This window comes from Trachypithecus francoisi, unplaced genomic scaffold (assembly GCF_009764315.1).
Source record: "Trachypithecus francoisi isolate TF-2019V2 unplaced genomic scaffold, Tfra_2.0 Lachesis_group7, whole genome shotgun sequence".
Lineage (NCBI taxonomy): Eukaryota > Metazoa > Chordata > Mammalia > Primates > Cercopithecidae > Trachypithecus > Trachypithecus francoisi.
Window position 1 is genome coordinate 2,332,657 of NW_022681472.1, and position 22,859 is coordinate 2,355,515.

Here is a 22,859-nt window from a genome sequence, read left to right on the forward strand (position 1 = left end):
CAGTTCTCTGACCTGGCTATGTGTGTTGTTGTTGTTGTTTTGTTGTTTTGGAGACAGAGTTTCGCTCTTGTTGCCCAGACTGCAATGCAGTGGCTCGATCTCAGCTCACTATAACCTCTGCCTCCTGGGTTCAAGCAATTCTCCTGCATCAGCCGGAGTAGCTGGGATTACAGGCGCATGCCATCATGCCTGGCTAATTTTTGTCTTTTTAGTAGAGGCAGGGTTTCATCGATGTTAGCCAGGCTGGTCTCAAACTTCTGACCTCAAGTGACACAACTACCTCGGTCTCCCAAAATGCAGGGATTACAGAAGTGAGCCACTGTGCCTGGCCACTATGTGTTCTTTTAAACCCCATAACAAAGTTTTTAAAAAAATGCTTTGGTCGAGTGCAGTGGTTCATGCCTGTAATCCTAGCACTTTTGGGAGTCCAAAGTATGGTGGGAAGATCACTTGAGACCAGGAGTTCAGAACTAGTCTGGGCAATATGGCGAGACCCTGTCTGTAGTAAAAAATTTGTAATTAGCCAGGCATGGTGGCATAGGCCTGTAGTCCCTAGTACTTAGGAGGCTGAGGTGGCAGGATTGTTTTAATCCAGGAGGTCAAGGTTGCACTGAGCTGTGATGGCACCACTGCACTCTAGCCTAAGTAACAGAGCAAGAAAGACCCTGCCTCAAAAAAACAAACAAAAAGATACTTTGATTATATGTGATAGCAAGTTTGCAAAATAAAAAAAGATTAATTTATAAATACATATGCTTGATTGGAGACATCTTTAAAAATTTTTAAGCAAGGTATATGATCAAAGACAACTGAGTCAGTGAGCATAGAGTGTGACAGATTTTAAAATTCTACCTCTCGTCATTATATTAAGCCCTTATACCAATTGGTATAGCACAAATTCATCCCGAATCCTATGGGAGGAAAAAGGGTTAGCTACCAAGAATCTTATAGCGTGAACTATAGATAATATAGTTATATTTGAATATGGAGTATCTATTATTTGATTCCCACTTAGTTATCTTTAGTTTTTCTGAAAAATTATAAACAGGAATTTTAGTGACACACCTCTTGTAACATGGAGAGGCAAATATTTTATAAGCTCTGTACACATTCCTGTATTAATCAGCTGGCTCGTTAAATGATCCCCCAGCTTGTTAATGATCAGTTGAACATGTGTAAGCCCCGTGGATGGCAGGGACCTGTTCCATTCAGCTTTTTTCTTCCTTTTGAAACTGGTATATGTTGAGTGTCTGGTATGAACTGAACAAAACTTGAATTGTTTAATTTTATGCTTGTGTCAAGCAAGCTCCCAGAAGTCTGGCTAAAGAGTAGTTTGTTGATTTAAAAATCTAGCCTTCAGAATCTTTGTAGCATGAATATTTTTCTCTCTCAGCCTCAGAGCCAATTCCTACCCCTTTCAGTCTAATCTTTGGCAGCACAAGACCATGTGCTGAAAGTGGCATGAAAATTCTTAACTTACTCCTTTTAAAAAAGAAGCCAACTGTATTTAATGCTTTGTGTAGGCTATTTCTTTTCATCCTTAACACAGATGGAAGGGAGGCATTATTGTAAATTTGCAGATGGGGAAACTGAAGTCATTGAGGTTAAATAACTTGCTGAATTCCCACCACCAGTGGATCACAAAGCTGTGTGACACTAGGCATGACTTCCCAAAAGAACCCCATCTTGTCATCCTATAATCTGTAGATGAAAGTAGGGTTTGCTGATGGCCCTGAGAAAATCTTAACAAACTGGATGAGGCTCAAAGACTTTTCCAGGGATATGACTCCAGAACTGTGACCTTCGCTTTGTGTGTTCAGCATGACTTCGTCCTGCTGCTTCATATGGCGTCGATGTAAGTATAGACATGGCCTTGCTCTGAAGAAAAGTAAAAAGGTTTCACTTCTTTAGAGGAAAATGCATGTGTACCATTTTGAGAATGAATGTTGGATCCAAGACGTCTGACAATAGAGAGGCTCCGAAGAATGGGGTGATACATCACAAAGATTGGACAGGATCCATGTATGCCTCTGCACCCTTCCTTGTTTCTATCGGGCTGTTCCAAGGGAAAATTTAGGTCAACTTCATTCAGTTTTACTAGAGATTTAATTGGGCATGCTTTGGCTAGTCAACTAGTAATAACCATGTTTCACATTTCTTCCTTTCTTTACTGCTTTCTCCTTAAGAGCAAATAATTAATACCAGAAATTTCTGTCTTGGTACTATGGGATGCGTGTGGCTATAAATGAAGAAATTACAGAGCCTACATGGAAGGTAACAGAAACGATACCCAGTTTTTTTGTGTGATTCTTTTTTTTCTGTTTTTTTTGAGACAGAGCCTTGCTCTGTCGCCCAGGCTGGAGTATAGTGGCGCCATCTCGGCTCACTGCAACCTCCACGTCCCCATTCAAGCAATTCTCCCGCCTCAGCTTCTGGAGTAGCTAGGATTACAGGCACGCACCACCATGCCCAGCTAATTTTTGTGTTTTTAGTAGAGACGGGGTTTCACCATGTTGGCCAAGCTGGTCTTGAACTCCTGACCTCGTGATCCGCCCACCTCAGCCTCCCAGAGTGCTGGGATTACACGCATGAGCCACCGTGCCCAGCCACTCTTTATTTTTTATTTTCCTCTACTCAAGACAGCTTTGAAGAGAGATCCGTTTTGCATTTGGAATTCTTCCAGTTAGTTTTGAAATCTAATCAACAAGACTGGGGAGTATTTTGTGTTAATGAAGTATGTTCCTAGTTCTTAGAAATATATGAATGAGGCTGGGCACGATGGCTCATGCCTGTAATCCCAGCAGTTGGGGAGTCGGAGGCGGGCGGATCACTTGAGGTCAGGAGTTTGAGACCAGCCTGGCCAGTATGGTGAAACCCTGTCTCTACTAAAAATACCAAAATTAGCCAGGCATGGTGGCGGGTGCCTGTAATCCCAGCTACTGGGGAGGCTGAGGCAGGAGAATCGCTTGAACCTGAGAGGCAGAGATTGCAGTGAGCTGAGATTGTGCCACTGTACTCCAGCCTGGCAGCTTGGGTGACAAGAGCGAGAGTCTGTCTCGAAACAAAAAGAAAAAAGAAGAAAAGAAATATATGAATGAGCAGGAGAAAAAGAACTGTGATACGGAAGGGGTCAGCCTCTCCTGCTGTGTTCCACTCTTACCAATGGAGCATGTGCTTTGACTCCAGGATTTCTGCAGCATCCGCAATAAATACATGACTGTATTTTGTATCTACCCACATGTGTTTTCCCTCACATGGTGTCTTTCCCTAAATCTGTGAAGAAAATAGCTGTTTTAAAGTGCATTTATTTTCTCCATTTGGTTGTCAGCAGCAGGAAAGGCTGCTGAAGGATCTGAGCCAGTGTGGGAATGGGAAGGGCCTGTGAGCTCTTAGGGAAAGAGGAAGTCTCTATGTCCTGGTTACTGGCGTGACCCCAGGTCGAATGACTCTCCTACCCTCTCCTCCTGCCAAGGTTGGTTGGGGTTCAAATGTGTTCCTACCCAAAATCACACATTGTCACTGTGTGGGATGCACAATATTCCATTGCTTTGCTCTCTTAAAAAAGACAGTTAAAAGTAAGAAGTATTTGTTGCAATTTTTAAAAACATGATTTTTAAACCTATTTTTATTATTAGTTTTTAATGCTAAAAGCATTTTATTTACCTAGGATTCTTGGTTTTGGATAGGTTTTATTTTTTCTTTAGGTGGTAGTACTCTGTTTCTGAGAAAGCTCTATATTATGCATTATTTGTGAAATCTCTAGTAACCTCATGATGTTTCTGTCACATTGTTTTAAAAGGAATAGTTTAAAGATTTAAAGTGATCTTTGTGTGTGTGTGTGTGTGTGTGTGTGTGTGTGTGCGCGCGCGTGTGTGTGTGTGGTTTTCTCCCTCCCTCCCTCCCTCCCTTCCTTCCTTCTTTATTTTTATTATTTATTATTTTTTTAAATTTGTTTGAGTCAGGGTCTCACCCTGTCCCCCAGGCTGGAGTACAGCGGCACAATCTCGGCTCACTGCAGCCTCGACCTCCCAGGCTCAGGCGATCCTCCCACCTCTCAAATTGTTGGGACTTCAGGCATAGAGAGCCACCATGCATGGCTTTTCTTTTTTAATGCAAGTATTTCTTTTGGAATTTGAACTTTAATACTACTTTGATGTGTTTTCACCTAAATTCCATTTTGTGAGCTTCTTAGTATTTGATTGAAAACCTATTTTGTTTTACTTGACCCTAACCAGATCAACAAGATAAGGATATTACCCAAAGGTGGTTTCTAGTAGGATTGTGGCCACAAACATCAATTCTGTAGCCAAGTATGGACTCATGTGGACTGAGAAGTTGGCTTGGAAGAAAGACGCATTTCCACCTAGTCAGGGACGTTTGAAGATTATGCATGTTTTAAGGAAAAGGCCTGCTGAATGTGGAGAGTACAAAGGTGTAACTGTCACTTGAGCTTTTTAGAAGTCCTTCGATGTAGCTGCCAACTTAAATAAACCACCTCAGGTCCAGCCAGTACAGCAGCTCTGTTTTATCTTCATTGTGAGTCTATCTCCCTGCCAGCTGGTGATGGGGGTCAGGCTGGATCACGGATTTGACCACCCTGCACCCAGGCCTGCCCCTCTTTTCTCTGTTACATAGTGCTGGGCAGCCTCTGGGGGGCCTCACCAATTTTTGTTTTTTAGTGGTGATAACAGCACGATCAGCCCGCAGCCATCTCAATAAGAAGTGCTAACTTCCTCAGGAAAACAGAAGTGTGGTATGCACCATTACATAACCCAGTTTCTCTGGTGATACAATTTTAGTTTTTGAGAGCTGTTTTGAAGTCTTCCCACAGAACTGCAGGCCTCTCTGTTTTCCTGTAAGAGGTGAGGAGATGCCAGTTTTGTCCATACACTCATGAAAAAACACAATGACGGATTAAGTGTCCTGAAGTGTCAGAAGGATACCTGGTGTGGTAGCTTCTAAAATACCACTAAAAGTTATTGTAGAGATGAATTAATTAGAATTAACACCTGAGTTGGGTTACCAAATGAAATAAAGGGTGCCAGGTAAATGTGAATTTTTTATAAACTACCAGGCACATGTATACTAAAAAAAAATATTAATTGTTTATCTGAAATTTACATTTACCTGGGCATCCTGTATTTTATTAGGTAAATCAGGCAACTCTCCACCTGAAACTAGATTATGCAAACTAAGAATTAACATAAAAAGTACTGTCATTGTGTGGATGAGAAATCTCCTCCTCTTCTAAACCAGTTTAGGAAGCCTGTGCTTCATCATTTCTCATATACTCTCCTCCCATGTATATCCAGATTAAAATGTGTGTATCTGGCATGTGGCTCACTGTTTCACATGCCTAACTGCAAGCCTCTGGTATCCTATAGTCGCAGCACCATTTTGGTGGGTCAGCCATGGGCAGCAGGTCCTGACCTCTCCTGACCACCTCTGAGGAACTGCAGACTCTCAGCATTTGCGTGTGTTCCTCCTCAGAGTCCTGGGACAACCCTGGCCAGCTGAAGGCAGAGAGACAGGCACGTAAACCTCCTGGCATATCTTGGGGATGCCTGGGCCAAAATATGCCACTGGCCTAATTCTCTGAAGGTCTCAAAGCATTTTCATATTAAGTTATTCAAGTGACCCAGAGAACAAGAAAGGAGTTGCTACTACATGATGTCAGAGAACACTCAGAGGTATGAAAGGAATTGGGAGAATTAAGTAATTATTAATAAATTCTAAAACTTTAATAATCAATATTCAAAGGAGAAATAGTGGAACTAATATTTTGTACCAAGGGTGCTGGTGTTGGGAATTCAGACATCTCCTGCAAAATATTTCTGATACAATTTAGTAAAAGATAGTTTTTAGGGGAGACCTTTTAGAGAAGGAAGCTTTTATTTCCAAAGGACTTCATGAAAGGTGTAAAGGCCACACTGTGAATTAGGGATGACACACCCTGTTTTGAATTGGATTTCCTGCTAGTTCTGATCCGAGGCATTCTTCCCAGACTAGGGTGAATTCAGTTCCAGTGTTGCTTGTAAAACTGAATCTGGTCATTGTATTTGCAGTTTGGCTTCCTGCCTGCTGTTAAAGTACAGAGCAAACTTCAGCTCGTTACTCCCTATGATTCTGTGTCCTCCTAAAGAGCAGGGAAAGAAGAGGGGAAAACCCAGGGGGTGACTGAGTTCATTTACATGCTGTGCCAAAGGGCAGCTGCTTGCTGCCTTGTCATCACAGGATTCTGTGAAGAATCCTGATATTCCATTTACCAGAATAGGAGACAGCCTGGAAAACAAACAAAAAAAGTGTCTTTCTTTTTATGGTTCTAGCTATGGCATTACTAACTGAATAATCTACTTTCTTTTCTTTAACAAACATAGGTGAAAATTTAGAAAATTTTATGTTCTCCCTGTTTCCAAAGTTTTCTGTATGAAGAAAGAACTTATAAAAAGAGGTCACCACCAGGCGCAGTGGCTGATGCCTGTAATCCCAGCACTTTGGGAGGCCAGGGTGAGAGGATCACTTGAGGTCAGGAGTTTAACACCAGCCTGGCCAACATGGTGAAACCCTGTCTCTACCAAAAATACAAAAATTAGCCAGGTGTGGTGGCGTACGCCTTTAGTCTCAACTACTCAGGCCGCTGAGGCAGAAAGATCACTTGAGCCCAGGAGCCAATGCACTCCAGCCTGGGTGACAGAGTGAGACCCTACCTCAAAAAAAAAAAAAAAAAAAAAAAAAAGTTACAAGGTGGTAGCACTGCTGGCTAGTTGGAGCTGGCTGTGCCTATTGAATTGTCCTGAGAGAACACCAGGTTGTGTACATGCTGTCTAGATTTGTGGGAAGTGTCGGGGGCTTACCCCTTTTCCCTGCAGTTGTAGAAAATGTGATGCAGTCTTCTCAGTGTAGTTCCAGCCACCTCATTAAGATACCTGGCAAAACTTGAGTGTGGATCAGAAGGAATCCAGAAACATATAGTGGCATCAGCCTATGTGTCCTTAGGAATCTTGTATTCCCCTGAGTTAAACTTAGAGCCTCTGAATTTGTGGAAAGGACAGAGAGGAAAGATGTTCTGTTGTGGGGCTGTTCCCACCCTCGGCTTCCTCACACTGAGGCAGTGCACCCAGTACTGAAATGAGGAACATTGCAATGATGCCTGGGGTCAGCAAGTGACCTTGCTGACATCACAACATGTGCATTTCTCACCGTTCTTGGTTATTTAATTCTGGTCTGGTCCATTGCATTAGAGCCAGATTAAACATCAATAAATTTTGGGTTTACTATTAAAAAAGAGTGGAGTCCTGCTACCTTACTGTTACTTTGCTAGGTGCTAAGAGAGAAATCAGAAAATTTAAGGCATGGATTTTGGTCACAGGGAGCAAAATCTAGTCTTTATTAGCTAAGAAGCCTTAAAAACCACGTAACTGTCACGTAGTGGCAGACCATGAGCAAAAAGAAAAAAATGAACCCAGCTTCTTCTTGGCTGTTTTATGGAGATGGTGCATTCAGCTGCCTGGTGTTTAGAGGAACCAAATGTACAGAAATGAAACCATTGAGGAGATTCCCAGAGCTAACTGCAGGGTGCTACAGGGATGTGGCAACTGAACATCCAGGAACTGTAACAAGACGGTGTTTAAATAGATAAAAATGAAGCAGTCCAAAGCAGGAGGTTCTGACTTCTGGTTTCTAGTCTGGCATGTAATGCGGGTGGAAGTTGTCACTCCTATCTTCACAATAAGAAAAAGCTGAACAAACTAAAAATCAATGGTTTTTAGCTTCATCAGAGAATTGTCACAGAACAAACAACTGCCCCCAAATTGGAGCAAACGTCAGGCAAATAAACAGAGAATCACAGCTTCCCAGAGCAAAAGACCTGGAGCAGAAGTATCCAGCAGAACCCAGAACCAGCCTAAGAAAACCAGTTGTTTGACACATAGCCAGAGGCTCGGTGTGGACAAGCTTGCAAGTTACACTCCAGGGGGTCCTGTCTTGGGGAGAGTGTGCACACTTTTGTTTTATGTTTTACCTTCTATGTCTAGGAACCCTGCTAGTTTCTCACTGTGAAGATCAGGGAACAACCCGTTGTGCTTGTGTCGGGGGAAGGGAAAGGTAGCCATTTAACAGTAAACTGGAGCATTCAGCCCTCAAGATAAACTATTTTACCAGAGTCTAACCAATTGGGGTTTTATCAGAGCCCAGTTAACTTAGGGGGAAGGAAAAACACCAACACCAACTCCAGATTTCCTCCAGCCTTCCTGTTTCTCTGGGGAGAAAAAAGCTCAGAAGCACCTGTCAGGATCACAGCCCAGAGGCACAGTGGGCTTACTAAAGACCTAGACCTCATCATAGGACTATAGAATACCTCCCATACCCTGATACCATACCACCACATTAGCAAGGCTCCTGTGTGGTAACAGAGGAATAAAACGGAAAGAACTGAGCACCTCAGACCTTACTTAAGAAGAAGGCTGTAGAGAAACCCAAAGATAACAGGGGAGACAAAAACATGGACACCAGAGAAAATTTTAGCTTTGGAAAACACTATAGCAAACAATAAAAGACAGCCCATCATTAAAATCACCAGGTCAACCAGATGTAGCCTCTATAGGTGTTGTCTTGGCTACCAGCTTAGGATCAGTATGGTTCGCCAGATGGCCCCCACTGGTGCCAGTCTTGGTTGGGTTCACCAGATGTTGCCTGTGGGCTACTGTTTTATTTTTCTATTTCCATCTTTGAACAGAGAGCTACTATTCTTTTATTGGACGTGAAATAGTGAAGGCACACAAGCATATTGCTGTCATTGTTTTCTGGCTTTCCTAAATTACTTTTACCAGTGGTGTATCTTTTTTTAAAAACTATCTACTTCGAGATGGTGTGTCTTGATTGGCATCTCATGGAGAAGTGGATGGGGAAAATACTGGTTCTGTGGAAAGACTCTCCATTACTGGCTTGCTCGTCCAGCTCTGATCTTTCTGTTTCAGGACTCTCCCTGTTTCAACAACAGCAACAACATGATAATAACAAACCTCACATATGTTGTTCCACTGGATAATTGTAATTTTTAAAAAGAAATCATTGTAAAACCAAGAACAATTTCATCACTTTTTTCTATATAGCTGTTCACATGGGGCCAATCTGTCTTCACAAAAAAAAAGTGAGTAAAAGAATCCTTGATACTTTCCCCTTCAAGTCCAGCATCTGCTTATTTAAATACATATCTCATGTAAAATGGAAAAGGAAAAAAACTTTTAAAAAGGGAAATTCTAAAACCTTATACTAAAGATGTTTATACTGCAGTCTGTCTCACACAATATGTCATGTCTGGCTTTCAACAACAAAAAATTACTAGATATTCTAAAAGACAAATAAGTCACAGTTTGAAGAAACAGAACAAGCGTTAGAACCAGACTCAGATTTTGCAGAGATGTTAGAATTAATCAGACTAGGAATTTTTTTAATTCCTAAGATTAATATGCTAGGGGCTCTAAAGGGAAGACTGGACAAACAGGCAAGAAAAGGTGGGTAAAGGAGAGAGATGGAAACCCTAGGAAAGATCAAAAGGAAATCCTAGAAACCAAAGGCACCATAACGGAAGTGAAGAATGCCTTCGATGGACTCATCGGTAGACTGGACATGGCCACTGAAAGAATTCATGAGCTTGAAGAAATGTCAACCAAAACTTCCAGAACTAAAATACAAAAAGAAAAAAGAGTGAAAGAAAAAAATGGAACATAATATTCAAGAACTGTGGTACATTTGCAAAAGGTATGGCATACATGTTATGGGAATACCAGAGGAGAGGAAACACAGGAAGTCAAAAAAAGAATTTTTCCAGAGTAATGATATGTTCCAAACCATAGATTCAGGAAGCTTAAACAGCAACAGGATAAATAAAACAATATCTAAAACAAAATCTACACTTAGGCATGTCATACTTAAACGGCAGAAAATTATAGACGAAGAAAAAACACCAGAGGGGGAGCTGGCAGAAATATACCACCTATAGCAGAAGAAGGATAAGAATTACATCAGACTTCCCTTCAGAAATCCTGCAAACTAAAAGATGTAGCACAATATTTAAAGTATTAAAGGAGGCCAAGCCCAGTGGCTCAGGCCTGTAATCCTAACACTTTGGGAGGCTGAGGCGGGAGGATCACAAGGTCAGGAGATCAAGACCATCCTGGCTAACACGGTGAAACCCCATCTCTACTAAAAATACAAAAAATTCGCCGGGCATGGTAGCACGCGCCTGTAATCCCAGCTACTCGGGAGACTGAGGCAGGAGAATCGCTTGAGCCCAGGAGGCGGAGGTTGCTGTGAGCCGAGATCGCACCACTGCACGCCTGGGCAACAGAATATTTATTTATTTATCTCAAAAAATAAATAAATAAAATAAAAAATAAAAGTAAAGTATTGAAGTAAAAAACTCACCAAGTTAGAATCCTATATCTAGCAAAAATATCCTTCAAAGGTGACAGAAACATAAAACACTAGCCCAGACAAAAACTGAGACAATTTGTCAGTGCTAAGGCTACCTTGCAAGAAATGTTAAAAGAAATTATTCAAAAGGAAGGAAAATAATACAGGTCAGAAATGGAGATGTACATAAAGAAAGGATTATAAGTGAAGGAATAAATGTAGGTAAAATAAAACCTCAGTTGATCTAACAGATAAGTTAGTTTAAAATAATAGCTAAAATGTATTCAGTGGTCATAGTTCATGTATAAATGAAATGAATGATAGCAATATTATAAGAGATACAAGGAGGAATTAGAAATATTTTGTTATTGTAAAGTACTTGTGCTACCCGGGGAGTGGCATTAGTGTTATTTAAAAGTGGACTTGAATTACTTTTAAATGCATATCAGACTCAAGAGGAACCACATAAAAAAGTGAAAAAGGAAGTACAATCATATATCACTTAATGATGGGGATATGTTCTGAGAAATGCATTATTAGGTGATTTCATCATTATGCAGACATCATAAGGGCACTTACACAAACCTGGGTGATATAGCCTACTACACATCGAGGCTGTATGGTATAGACTACTGATCCTAGGCTACATACCTGTACAGCATGTAACTATACTGAACACTATAGAACACTGTAACAAAATGATAAATATTTGTGTGTCTAAACATATCTAAATGCAGTGGCTCATGTCTGTAATCCCAGCACTTTGGGAGGCTGAGGCAGGCAGATCACTTGAGGCCAGGAGTTCGAGACCAGCCTGGCCAAAATGGTGAAACTCCAGCTGGGTGTGGTGACACTCGCCTGTAATCCCAGCTACTCAGGAGGCTGAGGCACAAGAATCACTTGAACCTGGGAGGTGGAGGTTGCAGTGAGCTGAGATCGGGCCTCTGCCCTCCAGCCTGGGTGACACAGTGAGACTCTGTGTCAAATACAAAACAAAACACCTTTAGAACCATGGTGTCAGAAAAAAAATAAACATATCTAAACATAGAAAAAGTACAGTAAAACTATGGTATAAAGGTTAACAATGGTGCCTCTCTATAGGGCACTCTATAGGTGCCTCTCTATAGTTCCTGGAATGGAACCTGCAGGACTGGAAAGTTGTTCTGGGGTCGGGGGCCATCAGTGAGTGGTGAGGGAATGTGAAGGTATAGTACATTACTGTGCACTACTGTAGACTTTATATAAACACTGAACACCTAGGCTACACTAAATTTATAAAAAAGCATTTCTTTAATAATAAATTAACCTTAGCTTACTGTAACTTTTTTACTTCATAAACTTAATTTTTCTTAACTTTTTTATCTTTTTGTAGTAATATTTGGCTTATAACACACATAGTACAAAATTATTTCAAAAATATTTTTATATCCTTATTTCAAAATTGTTTTCTATTAAAACAAAATTTTTTATAACTTTTTTTTTTTTTTTTTTTTTTTTTTTTTGTTGAGACGGAGTCTCGCTCTGTCACCCAGGCTGGAGTGCAGTGGCCGGATCTCAGCTCACTGCAAGCTCCGCCTCCCGGGTTTACGCCATTCTCTCGCCTCAGCCTCCCAAGTAGCTGGGACTACAGGCGCCCGCCATCTCGCCCGGCTAATTTTTTGTATTTTTTTTAGTAGAGACGGGGTTTCACCGTGTTAGCCAGGATGGTCTCGATCTCTTGACCTCGTGATCCGCCCGTCTCGGCCTCCCAAAGTGCTGGGATTACAGGCTTGAGCCACCGCGCCCGGCCAACTTTTTTTTTAAGAGGCAAGGTCGTGCATCCCCCGGACTGGAGTGCAGTGGCGCAGTCATGGCTTACTACAGCCTCAAACTCCTGGGCACAAGTGACCCTCTCACTTAAGCATTCCAGGTAGTTAGGACTCCAGTCATGTGCCACCTCACCCAGCTACTTTTTAAAAATGTTTCTCGCTGTGTTGCCCAGGTTGGTCCCAAACTCCTGACCACAGGTGTTCTTCCCACCTTGGCCTCCCAAAGGGATTACAGGCATGAATTACTGTGCCCAACCTTTTTAAAAAGCTTGTAAAGCTTTTTTGCTAAAAACGGAGATACACAAACATTAGCCTAGGCCTACATGGGGTCAGGATCATCAATGTCACACTGTCTTCTGCCTCTACAACTTGCCCCACTGGCTGGCCTTCATGGGCAATAATGTGAATGGAGCTGTCATTTCCTATGACAATTCCTTTCTTCTGGAAAACTTCCTGAAGGACCTGCCTGAGGCTCCTCTTCAGATGTCATTCCTTTTAGAAATGTGTCTATGGTGGATCACTTGGTTTGTTGCTTTATCATCATAGATTTGCTTATAAGCAGAGAATACACCGTGAACATTCCTCAACATTAATGAAAACCTTTTAGTACTGGGGTTTATGTTTTCAGAAGACTTTAAGGAGCGTGTTGAGGTCTGTAAAAGCTTCTGCTAAACCCTTCACTGGGAATTTTCTTGGGGATTCTACTTCTGTTTCTTCTCCTGCAGTTTCCTTTTCTCTTACCTCTTCTTGAGGTATGCATTCCTGTTCCAGTTCCAAGAAAGCCTTATTAGTCAGTTTCTCAGGACAACATCACTAGGCAATAAGAATCTTTCAGCTCCATGATAATCTTAAGGGACCACTGTCATATATGTAGTCTGCCATTGACTGAACCACCATTATGTGGCATACAACTAAAATTATTACATTAAGAGAAGAAAAAAATGGAATCACATAAAATGGCCAGTTAAAACTATAGGGAGAAAAAGAGTGGAATACAATAACAGAAAGAACAAGGGCAAATAATAGAAGACAGTAACAAATAGATATTAGTCCTGCTATATCAATATTGCTTTAAAGATCAGTGATCTGAACTCTAATTAAAAGATAAAGATTGTCAGAGTGGATTTTTTTTTTTTTTTTTTTTTTTTTTTGAGGCAGAGTTTGGTTATTTTGTTTCCCAGGCTGGAATGCAATGGGTCGGCTCACTGCAACCTCCGTCTCCCAGTTTCAAATGATTCTCCTGCCTCAGCCTCCCAAGTAGCTGGGGTTACAGGCATGCGCCACCATGCCTGGCTAATTTTATATTTTTAATAGAGATGGGGTTTCTCCATGTTGATCAGGCTGGTTTTGAACTCCTGACCTCAGGTGATCCACCTGCCTTGGCCTCCCAAAGTGCTGGGATTACAGGCATAAGCTACCATGCCTGGCCCAGAGTGGATTTAAACAAAAATAAAACTCAGTGCCTATAAGAACCTAATTTTAAATATAAAAACACAGATAGGGATGCTAACATTGATCAAAAGAAAGCTGGAGTACCTATATTAATTTCAAACAAAACCAACTTTAGAGCAAGAAAAATTATCAACGATAAAGAGGGAACATTACATAATGAAAAAGAGGTCAGTTCTCCAAGATGATGTAACAGCCCTTAATGTGTGTTTATGTGAGAACAGATTTAAAACACATGAGGCAAAAAAACTGATAGAACTGCAAAGAAAAATATACAAAACCACTATTACAGCTGGAGACTTCAGCACTCTTTTATAAGTAATTGACAGGTCCAGCAGGCAGAACTCAATAAAGTCATTGTTGAACTGAACAGCACAATCAACAGAATCTAATTTACATTTATAGAATACTTGATTCAACAGCAGCAGAATATGCATTCTTCTCAAGCTCATGCAGAACATTCACCAAGGCAGACCAAATTCTGGACCATAGAACACACCTTAACAAATTTAAATGATAAGATCATACAGAATATGTTTCAGACCATAATGGAATTAAATTGGAACTCAGTAACAAAATACTTGAAAGTTAAACAGTACACTTCTAATACACATCAAGAAATCTCAAGAGAAATTTAAACTATTTTAATAAAGTGAAAATGAAAATGCAACATAACCAAATTTGTAAGTTTCAGTGAAAGCAGTGTAAAGAAAATTTATAGCATTGAATGTACACAATAGAAAAGAAAAAATATTTAAATCAGTAAATCTAAACTTCCACTTTAGGAAACCAGAAAAAGAAGAGTGAATTAAATCATAAATAGAAGGAACAAAATAATTTTTACCAATAATTAATAAATAAGATAATAAAAATTCTCAACTCAAAGTGGATTAAAGAATTAAACGTAAAATCCCAAACTGTAAAAACCCTGGAAGACAACTTAGGTAGTACCATCCTTGACATAAGAATGGGCAAAGATTTCATGAGAGATATACCAAAAGCAGTCACAACAAAAGCAAAAATTGACAAGTGGGATCTAACTAAACTAAAGAGCTTCTGCACAGCAGAAGAAACTCAAAGGAGTAAACAGCCTACAGGGTGGGAGAAAATATTTGCAAACTATGCATCTGACAAAGGTCTAATATCCAGCATCTATGAGGAACTTAAACAAATTTACAAGAGAAAACCCCATTAAAAAGTGGGTAAAGGACATGAATAGACACTTCTCAAAACAAGACATACATGTGGCCAACAAGCATATGGGGAAAAAAGAAAACCTCAACATCACTGACCATTAGAGAAATGCAAATCAAAACCACAGTTACATACCATCTCACACCAGTCAGAATATCTATTATTAAAACGTAAAAAAATAAGAGATGCTGGCAAGACTGCAGAGAAAGGGGAACCCTAATACACAGTTGTTGGGAGTGTAAATTAGTTCAACCATTGTGGAAAGCACTATGGTGATTCCTCAGAGCTAAAAGCAGAACTACCATTTGATCCAATGATCCCATTACTGGGTGATAATGGTTTGGCTCTGTGTCCCCACCCAAATCTCACCTTGAATTGTAATAATCCCCACGTGTCAAGGGTGGGACTAGGTGGAGGTAATTGAGTCGTGGGAGCCGTTTCTCCTATGCTGTTCTGGTGATAGTGAGTGAGTTCTCATGAGATCTGATGGTTTTGTAAGTGATTGGTATTTCCCCTGCTGGCACTCATTCTCTCTCCTGTTGCCCTGTGAAGAGGTGCCTTCCACCATGATTGTAAGTTTCCTGAGGCCATCCAAGGGCGGGAGCAGGTGAAGGTAATTGAATCATGGGGGCCATTTTTCCTATGCTGTTCTAGTGATAGTGAGTGAGTTCTCATGAGATCTGATGGTTTTGTAAGTGACTGGTATTTCCCCTGCTGGCACCCATTCTCTCTCCTGCTGCCCTGTGAAGAGATGCCTTCCACCATGATTGTAAGTTTCCTGAGGCCATCCCAGCCATGCAGAACTGTGAGTCGATTAAACCTCTTTTCTTCATAAATTTCCCAGTGTTTGGTGTTTGTTCATAGCAACATGGTAACAGACTAATACACTGGGTATATACCCAGAGGAATATAAATCATTATACCATAAAGACACATCCATGTGAATGTTTATTGCAGCACTGTTCACAATAGCAAAGACATGGAATCAACCTAAATGCCCATCAACAGTAGACTGGACAAAGAAAATGTACATATACGCCATAGAATACTATGCAGCCATAAAAATGAACAAGATCATGTCTTTTGCAGGAACTTAGATGGAGCTGGAGGCTCTTACCCTTTGTGAAGTAACACAGGAACAGAAAACCAAATACCACATGTTCTCACTTATAAGTGGGAGCTAAATGATAAGAACTTAAGAACACAAAGAAGGAAACAGCAGACACTGGGGTCTACTTGAAGGGGCAGGGTGGGAGGAGGGAGAAGAGCAGAAAAGATAACTGTTGGGTACTGGGCCTAATACCTGAGTGGTGAAATAATACATACAACAAACCCCCATGACACATGTTACCTCTGTAACAAACCTTCACATATACTCCCAAACCTAAAATGAAATTAAAAACAGGAAATTAGAGAAAATCAACAGAAAAAAAAAAAAGTTGGTTCTTTGAAAGATTAATAAAATTGATAAATGTGGAGCCAGATTAAGAGAAAAGGAAAAAAGACAGAAATTACTAATATCAGAAGTGAAAGAGTGACCATTACTACTGATCCCATAGATACTAAAAGGATAATAAAATAATATTTTGGAAAATTCTGCCCACAAATTCATTAACCTAGTGGAAATAGACCGATTACGTGAAAGACACACTCTACCAAAACTCATACAAGGAGAAACAGATAATCTGAATAGACCTGCATTTATTAAAGAAAATCAATAATAACCTTTCCAAGCAGAAAGCACCAGACTCAGATGGGTTCACTAGTAAATTTTACCAAACATTTAGGGCAGAAATTATACCTATTTTCTACAGTCTCATCCAGAAAATAGAAACAGAAGGAATACTCTATAATCCTTCCCAGAAAATAGAAACTTAAGGAAACACTTAAGCACTAAGTGCAGGAGCAAGACAAGGAAGGATGCTCTTTTCACCACTCACAGATTGTGAGGGATGAAATAAAGCTGTCCTTATTTGCAGATAACAAATAATTAATTCTGTGAGGCCAGTATTAAAAATCAGGCAAAGACATTATAAGGAAGGAAAACTAAGGACCAGTGTCTCTCATGAATGTAGATACATAAATATTTAACAACATATTGACAAATCAAATCTAACACATATAAAAAGAATTATCTACTTTGACCAAGTTTACCATTCAAAAAGCAATTAATGTAACACATCACACCAACAGGCTAAAGAAGAAAAATCATATCTTATGAATAGATGGAAGAAAAGGATTCGACAAAATCCAACACCCATTTTTGATGTTTAAAAAAGAAGGTCAGCAAACTAGCAATAGAAGACACATCCTCAACTTGTTAAAGAACCTCTTCTAAGAAACCTGCAGCTGACATCATACTTAATGGTGAGAAACTAGATGTTTTCCCACTAAGAACAGGAGCAAGACAAGGAAGAATGCCCTTTTCACCACTCACAATTGTGAGGGATGAAATAAAGCTGTCCTTATTTGCAGATAACATGATTATGATTATGTATGTAGAAATCCCAGAGAATCACCAAAAAAATTCCTGAACCTAGGAAGTGATTATAGCAAGGCTGCAGAATATGTTAACATGTAATAGTTACTTATATACTAGCAATGAACAATTGGAGAATAAAAACAATGCCATTTACATTTGCATCAAAAAATCAAACAGGTATAAATCTAAATATATATACATATAAAACATCTACCTGAAGAAATGTACAAAATTCTGATGAAGAAATCAAAGAAGAACTAAACAGTATATTCCATGTTCATAGATAAGAAGACTCAATGTTATTAAGATGTCAGTTCTCTCCAACTTGATCTGTAGATTCGGTGTAATTCCAATCAAAATACCTTTAAGTTATTTCATGGTTATCAACAAACTGATTCGAAAGTTTCTGTTGAAATGCAAAGTACCTACAATAACCGACTCAATACTGAAAGAGAACAAAGAGAACTGACATTATCCAACTTCAAGAATTATTGTAAGCAAGGCAGTGATACAGGCAAAACAATAGCCAAATAGGTCAATGGAACAGAATATAGAACAAGAAATTGACGTAAACATAGTCAATTGATCTTTGACAAAGAAGCAAAGGAAATTTAATGGAAAAATAATCTTTTCAAGAAATTGTGGTGGAACACCTGATCATCTACATGAAAAAGAATGAATCTAGACACAGATCTTACACCAAAAAGCAACTCAAAATGAATCATAGACCTAAATGTAAATTGTGAAACTATAAAACTAGAATATAAGATGGAAGAGAATCTAGATGATTTCAAGTTTGGCAATGACCAAAGGCACTATCTGTTAGAGAAAAAGTTTACAAGATGAACTTTGTTAAAATTTTTAAATTTTGCTCTGTGAAAGACACTGTTAAGACAATGCACACAAGCCATGGACTGGGAGAAAGTCTTTACAAACACGTATCTTGTAAAGAACTTGTACTCAGAATATACTAAGAACTTTAAAACTCAGTAAGAAAACAGACAACCCAATTAAAAAATTAATAAAAGCTCTGAACAGACAACTCAGTAAGGAGATGTACAGATGGCAGATAATCACATTAAAAGATGCTTAACATCTATGTCATTAAGAATTGCAAATTGAAACAGCAATGAGATACCACTAGACATCTATTAGAATGGCTGACAGTCAAAACACACAATACCAAATACAGGGAAGGATATGGAACAACAGAACTATCATTCATTGCTGATGGAAATGCAAATTGGAACAGCTACTTTGGAAGGCAGTTCAGCACTTTCTAACAAAAATACACATATTACCGTATGATCCAGCAATTGCACTTTTTGATATTTATCCGAATAATTGTTGAAAACATATCTGTACAAACCTGCACATAAATGCTTATAGCAGCTTTATTCATAATTGCCCAAAACTTGGAAGTAACTGAGATGTCTCCAATAGGTGAATAGATAAACATACTGGTGCTTATTCATCCACACAATAGGATATTACGCAGTGACAAAATGAAATGAGCTGTCAAGCCATGAGAAAACATAGAGGAACCTTAAATGTGTATTGCTAAGTGAAAGGAACCAATCTAAAAAGGCTGCATGCAGTATAATTCTAACTGTATGACATTCTGGAAAAGGCAAAACTATGGAAATATTAAAAAGATCCGTGGGGTTTAGAGGGAGGGAGAGATGAATAGGTGGTGGACAGGGTATGTTTAGAGCAATGAAACTTCTGTATGATACTGTAATGGTGGACACGTACCATTATACATTTGCCAAAACCCATAGACCTGTACAACAGAAAGAGTGAACCCAATGTAAACTATGAACTTTACTCAATATTGGCTGACCAGCTGTAATAAATATATCACATTAATGCAAGATGTTACTAGGGAAACTGAGATAGGTGAGAGGGTATATGGGAACTCTCAGTATTTCTGCTTAATTTCTTCATAAACCTAAAGCTACTCTAAAAATTAGTGTATTTTTTTAAAGAATGAAAAAACAGGGCCAGACATGGTGGCTCACACCCATAATCCCAGCATTTTGGGAGGCTGAGGCAGGCGGATCATTTGAGGTCAGGAGTTTGAGGCCAACCTGGAAACATGGTGAAACCCCATCTCTACTAAAAATACAGAAATTAGGCGTGGTGGCTTGCGCCTGTAATCCCAACTACTCAGGAGGCTAAGAAAGGAGAATTGCTTGAACCTGGGAGGCAGAGGTTGCAGTGAGCCGGGATCGTGCCACTGTATTCCAGCCTAGGCGATAGAGCTAGACACTGTCTCAAAAAAAAAAAAAAAAAGAATAAAGAAAAAACAGGAGTTCCCAGAGGTTGCTGAGATTAACTTTGGAAGGAGAAAATACTATGAAAGTAAATTAAGGCTGGGCATGGTGGCTCACGCCTATAATCCCAGCACTTTGGAAGACCAAGGCAATAGGTCACCTGAGGTCGGGAGTTCAAGACCGGCCTGGCCAACATGGTGAAACCCCGTTTCCACTAAAAATACAAAAATTAGCTAGGGTGTGGTGGTAGGTGCCTGTAGTCCCAGCTACTAGGGAGGCTGAGGCGAGAGAATTGCTTGAACCTGGGCGGTAGAAGTTGCAGTGAGATGAGATCATGCCACTTCACTCCAGCCTAGACAACAGAGTGACACTCTGCCTCAAAAAAAAAAAGAGCTAAGTAAGTTAATGTTCATTGTCAAAGACTGCTGTTTTTCTTTTCTTTTTTTTTTTTTTTTTTTTTAATATGGAACGCTTCACGAATTTGCGTGTCATCCTTGCGCAGGGGCCATGCAAGACTGCTGTTTTTCTTTCTCAGTTTTGAGCTTCTTTATTCTGGTCCTAGTAATTATATTTAATATTTGAGTTTTCAGTTTTTGCCTCTATAAATTTGATACAGCTGTCTGTCTTGCTTTATAAAATAGAGAGTAAACCAAAGCCTTCAAAAGGAAATTTATATAAATTGAATCATATTTTTCTCTTTATGAATAGATTTATTTTTTTCCAATAATAAGGGCAAGAAATGATTATTGTGGGATATTTGTTTTGGTTTTGTTTTGTTTCCTTCTTCTTTTTTTTTTTTTTTTTTTTAAGACGGAGTCTCACTCTGTCACCCAGGCTGTAGTTCAGTGGCACGATCTCGGCTTACTGCAACCTCTGCCTCCCAGGTTCAAGTGATTCTCCTGCCCCAGCCTCCCAAGTAGCTGGGATTACAGGCACCTGCCACGACGCCCAGCTAATTTTTGTATTTTTAGTAGAGATGGGGTTTCACCAGGTTGGCCAGGCTGCTCTCGAACTCCTGACCTCAGGTGATCTACCTGCTTCAGCCTCCCAAAGGGCTGGGATTACAGGCATGAGCCACCACACCCGGCCTATTGTGAGATATTTGAAAAAAAATGCTGAGAGATGTGATAGATAAAGAGACTAGAAACTACCCATTACTGCCCTAGCAGAGATTAACCTTTTTAAAAATATATTAAGATTTTATATACTGATAATTTTTTCCTTACCAGCACACCATCATACGTAAGTACTTTCTTACATCATTAAAAGGCAAAGAAGAGACAGTGGGTATGCAGTGCCCAGAGTGAGGCCACCTCCCTTAGCCAGACAAGGACCACATGGGGCCCATCCTACCTGGGGCTCAGGACAGTGCTGAGACTTTTCAGTGCTATCATTTATTTTATTTCACTTTAAAAGATAAATGACATCTCATTTTAATTTGCATTTTTTAAATTAAAGAGATTGAACACTTTTTCAAGCATTTCATATGTCCTTTTTTGTGGTTTTTCTGGCCATGTCCTTTGCCCACTTGACGTTTTTCTAATCCACTTACATAAATGCTTTATAAATCAAGACTTGTGTCTCACAGGGGACGGTATTCAGTCTTGGGAAGTGGGGTTTGGTGCATACATGACAATCTTAAGGCCCTTCACTTTTCTCCTAAAAAATCCCCTTTTCCCACGGGACACTATCAGATGGTGGTTTTATTGCTTATTGTGGGACCTGCAGTCTTAGGACTGTCTGCTAGCAGCTGGGTTCCTCTCCTTCCAAGGTGGAAAGCTGGCCTGGCCTTTCTAGTTCATGGATTAGGGATTGGACCGGCTTCCTTCTTATCCTAACCCAACTTTTAAAGAAAGAAGTAAAAATATACTGTGGCCCTGAGAGAGAACAAAGAAGAGGAAAACGGAAGCACCGTTGTGCTGAATTTATTGTTCCAAGTTGACTGTGTTATTCCCTCATATTATGCTTGATAGGAGGTAAATAAACCCTTGGAACTTGTGTAGTTCACAGTTTGAGGGACTGTACTGAATTTGAATTTGAATTTGAATTCTAAACACTTTCTTGAATAATGTCATGAGAAGGTTATAAGGCTAACTTAGGACCAAAACTTCTAATGAAACAGAAGCAATAAAACTGTTCTCTCGATTTCTCCTTTGATGGAGAGTGGGTAGGCCAGCCTGAAGCATAGGGGAAAATAAATACCAATGTCATCCAAAAAGTATTTGCTAACTTTTTGTATTCAAGTAAGTGAAAAGGAAAATAAAATTGGTTATTTTAATTTACTTTTGAATTTTGTTTTAAAAGTATCCCTGTTACTACAGGGATATTTTCAAGAAATATTTTTTGAAAACTTATTTTACCAAGAAAGGCATTCAAAAAAATACATAATTGCAAAACGACAATAAAATATTTTGTCCCCCAGGCACATTCTGGAAACCCTAGTCAAATCAGTTACACACATGCACTTGCTCTCTCTCCTGATCAAATGAAGGTCTACAAAGTCTCCAGAAGAAACTGCAGCAAAGTTTTCTTAATTAAGGGAGAAATTTTCTGTAAGCAATGTCATCTTAACTGTCATTTTCTTTTTTTTTTTAAACTTTATCTGATATCCCCATGTACACCAGGGATTAACTTTCATTTTCTAATGACTAAGATTGTGAAAGAGAAAATTCTGGGCTGGGTAGGTGGTTGCCAACCATTTGTTATTTTATGGGGACCTGGATGAGGGTTGTAGTGAATGTAACCAGAGGCAAATCCGAGGAGACCCTCTGAGTGCCCAGAGTTGCTGTGCGTGACTGGAGAGTGATAAGGAATCAGAGCAGAGATTTCTGAAGGGGGAAAGCTGACATTAAAGAAGAGTTACCACTCCCTTGGAATACCTGTCCCACTGGTTTCTAATTCAGATTCCACACAGTAGCTAAGGATTTTTTTTTTTTTTTAAAGTAAATCAAAGCACTTCCCCTGCTTGAAAATCTTTCAATTAATGTATACACCTGGAGCTAATGAGAGGAATCCAAGTGCAGAGATTTTTAATTAAACTTTTTATTTTGAGGTAATTGTAGATTCACATGCAGTTGTGAAAAGTAATGCAGAAAGATTCTATGTATCCTTTACCCAGTTTCCACTAAGGGAAATATCTTGCAGAACTGTATAAAAACCAGATCTTGTTATGAATGTAGTCAAGATATAATAGTTTCAACACCAAAGGATCCTTGCTGCCACTCTTTATAGGCATAC

At 39.6% G+C, this 22,859-nt stretch overlaps 1 protein-coding gene and 1 non-coding gene across 8 annotated transcripts in view; one reads left to right on the forward strand and one right to left on the reverse strand.

Annotated features, from left to right (window-relative positions):
* SPIDR (scaffold protein involved in DNA repair) overlaps positions 1 to 22,859 on the forward strand; it is a 499,470-nt gene that overhangs the window by 273,128 nt on the left and 203,483 nt on the right. The gene's annotated exons all lie outside the window — the stretch shown is intronic.
* On the reverse strand, positions 20,080 to 20,187 carry LOC117079681. The gene has a single exon (XR_004435537.1). It is a non-coding gene; the product is annotated as a U6 spliceosomal RNA (small nuclear RNA).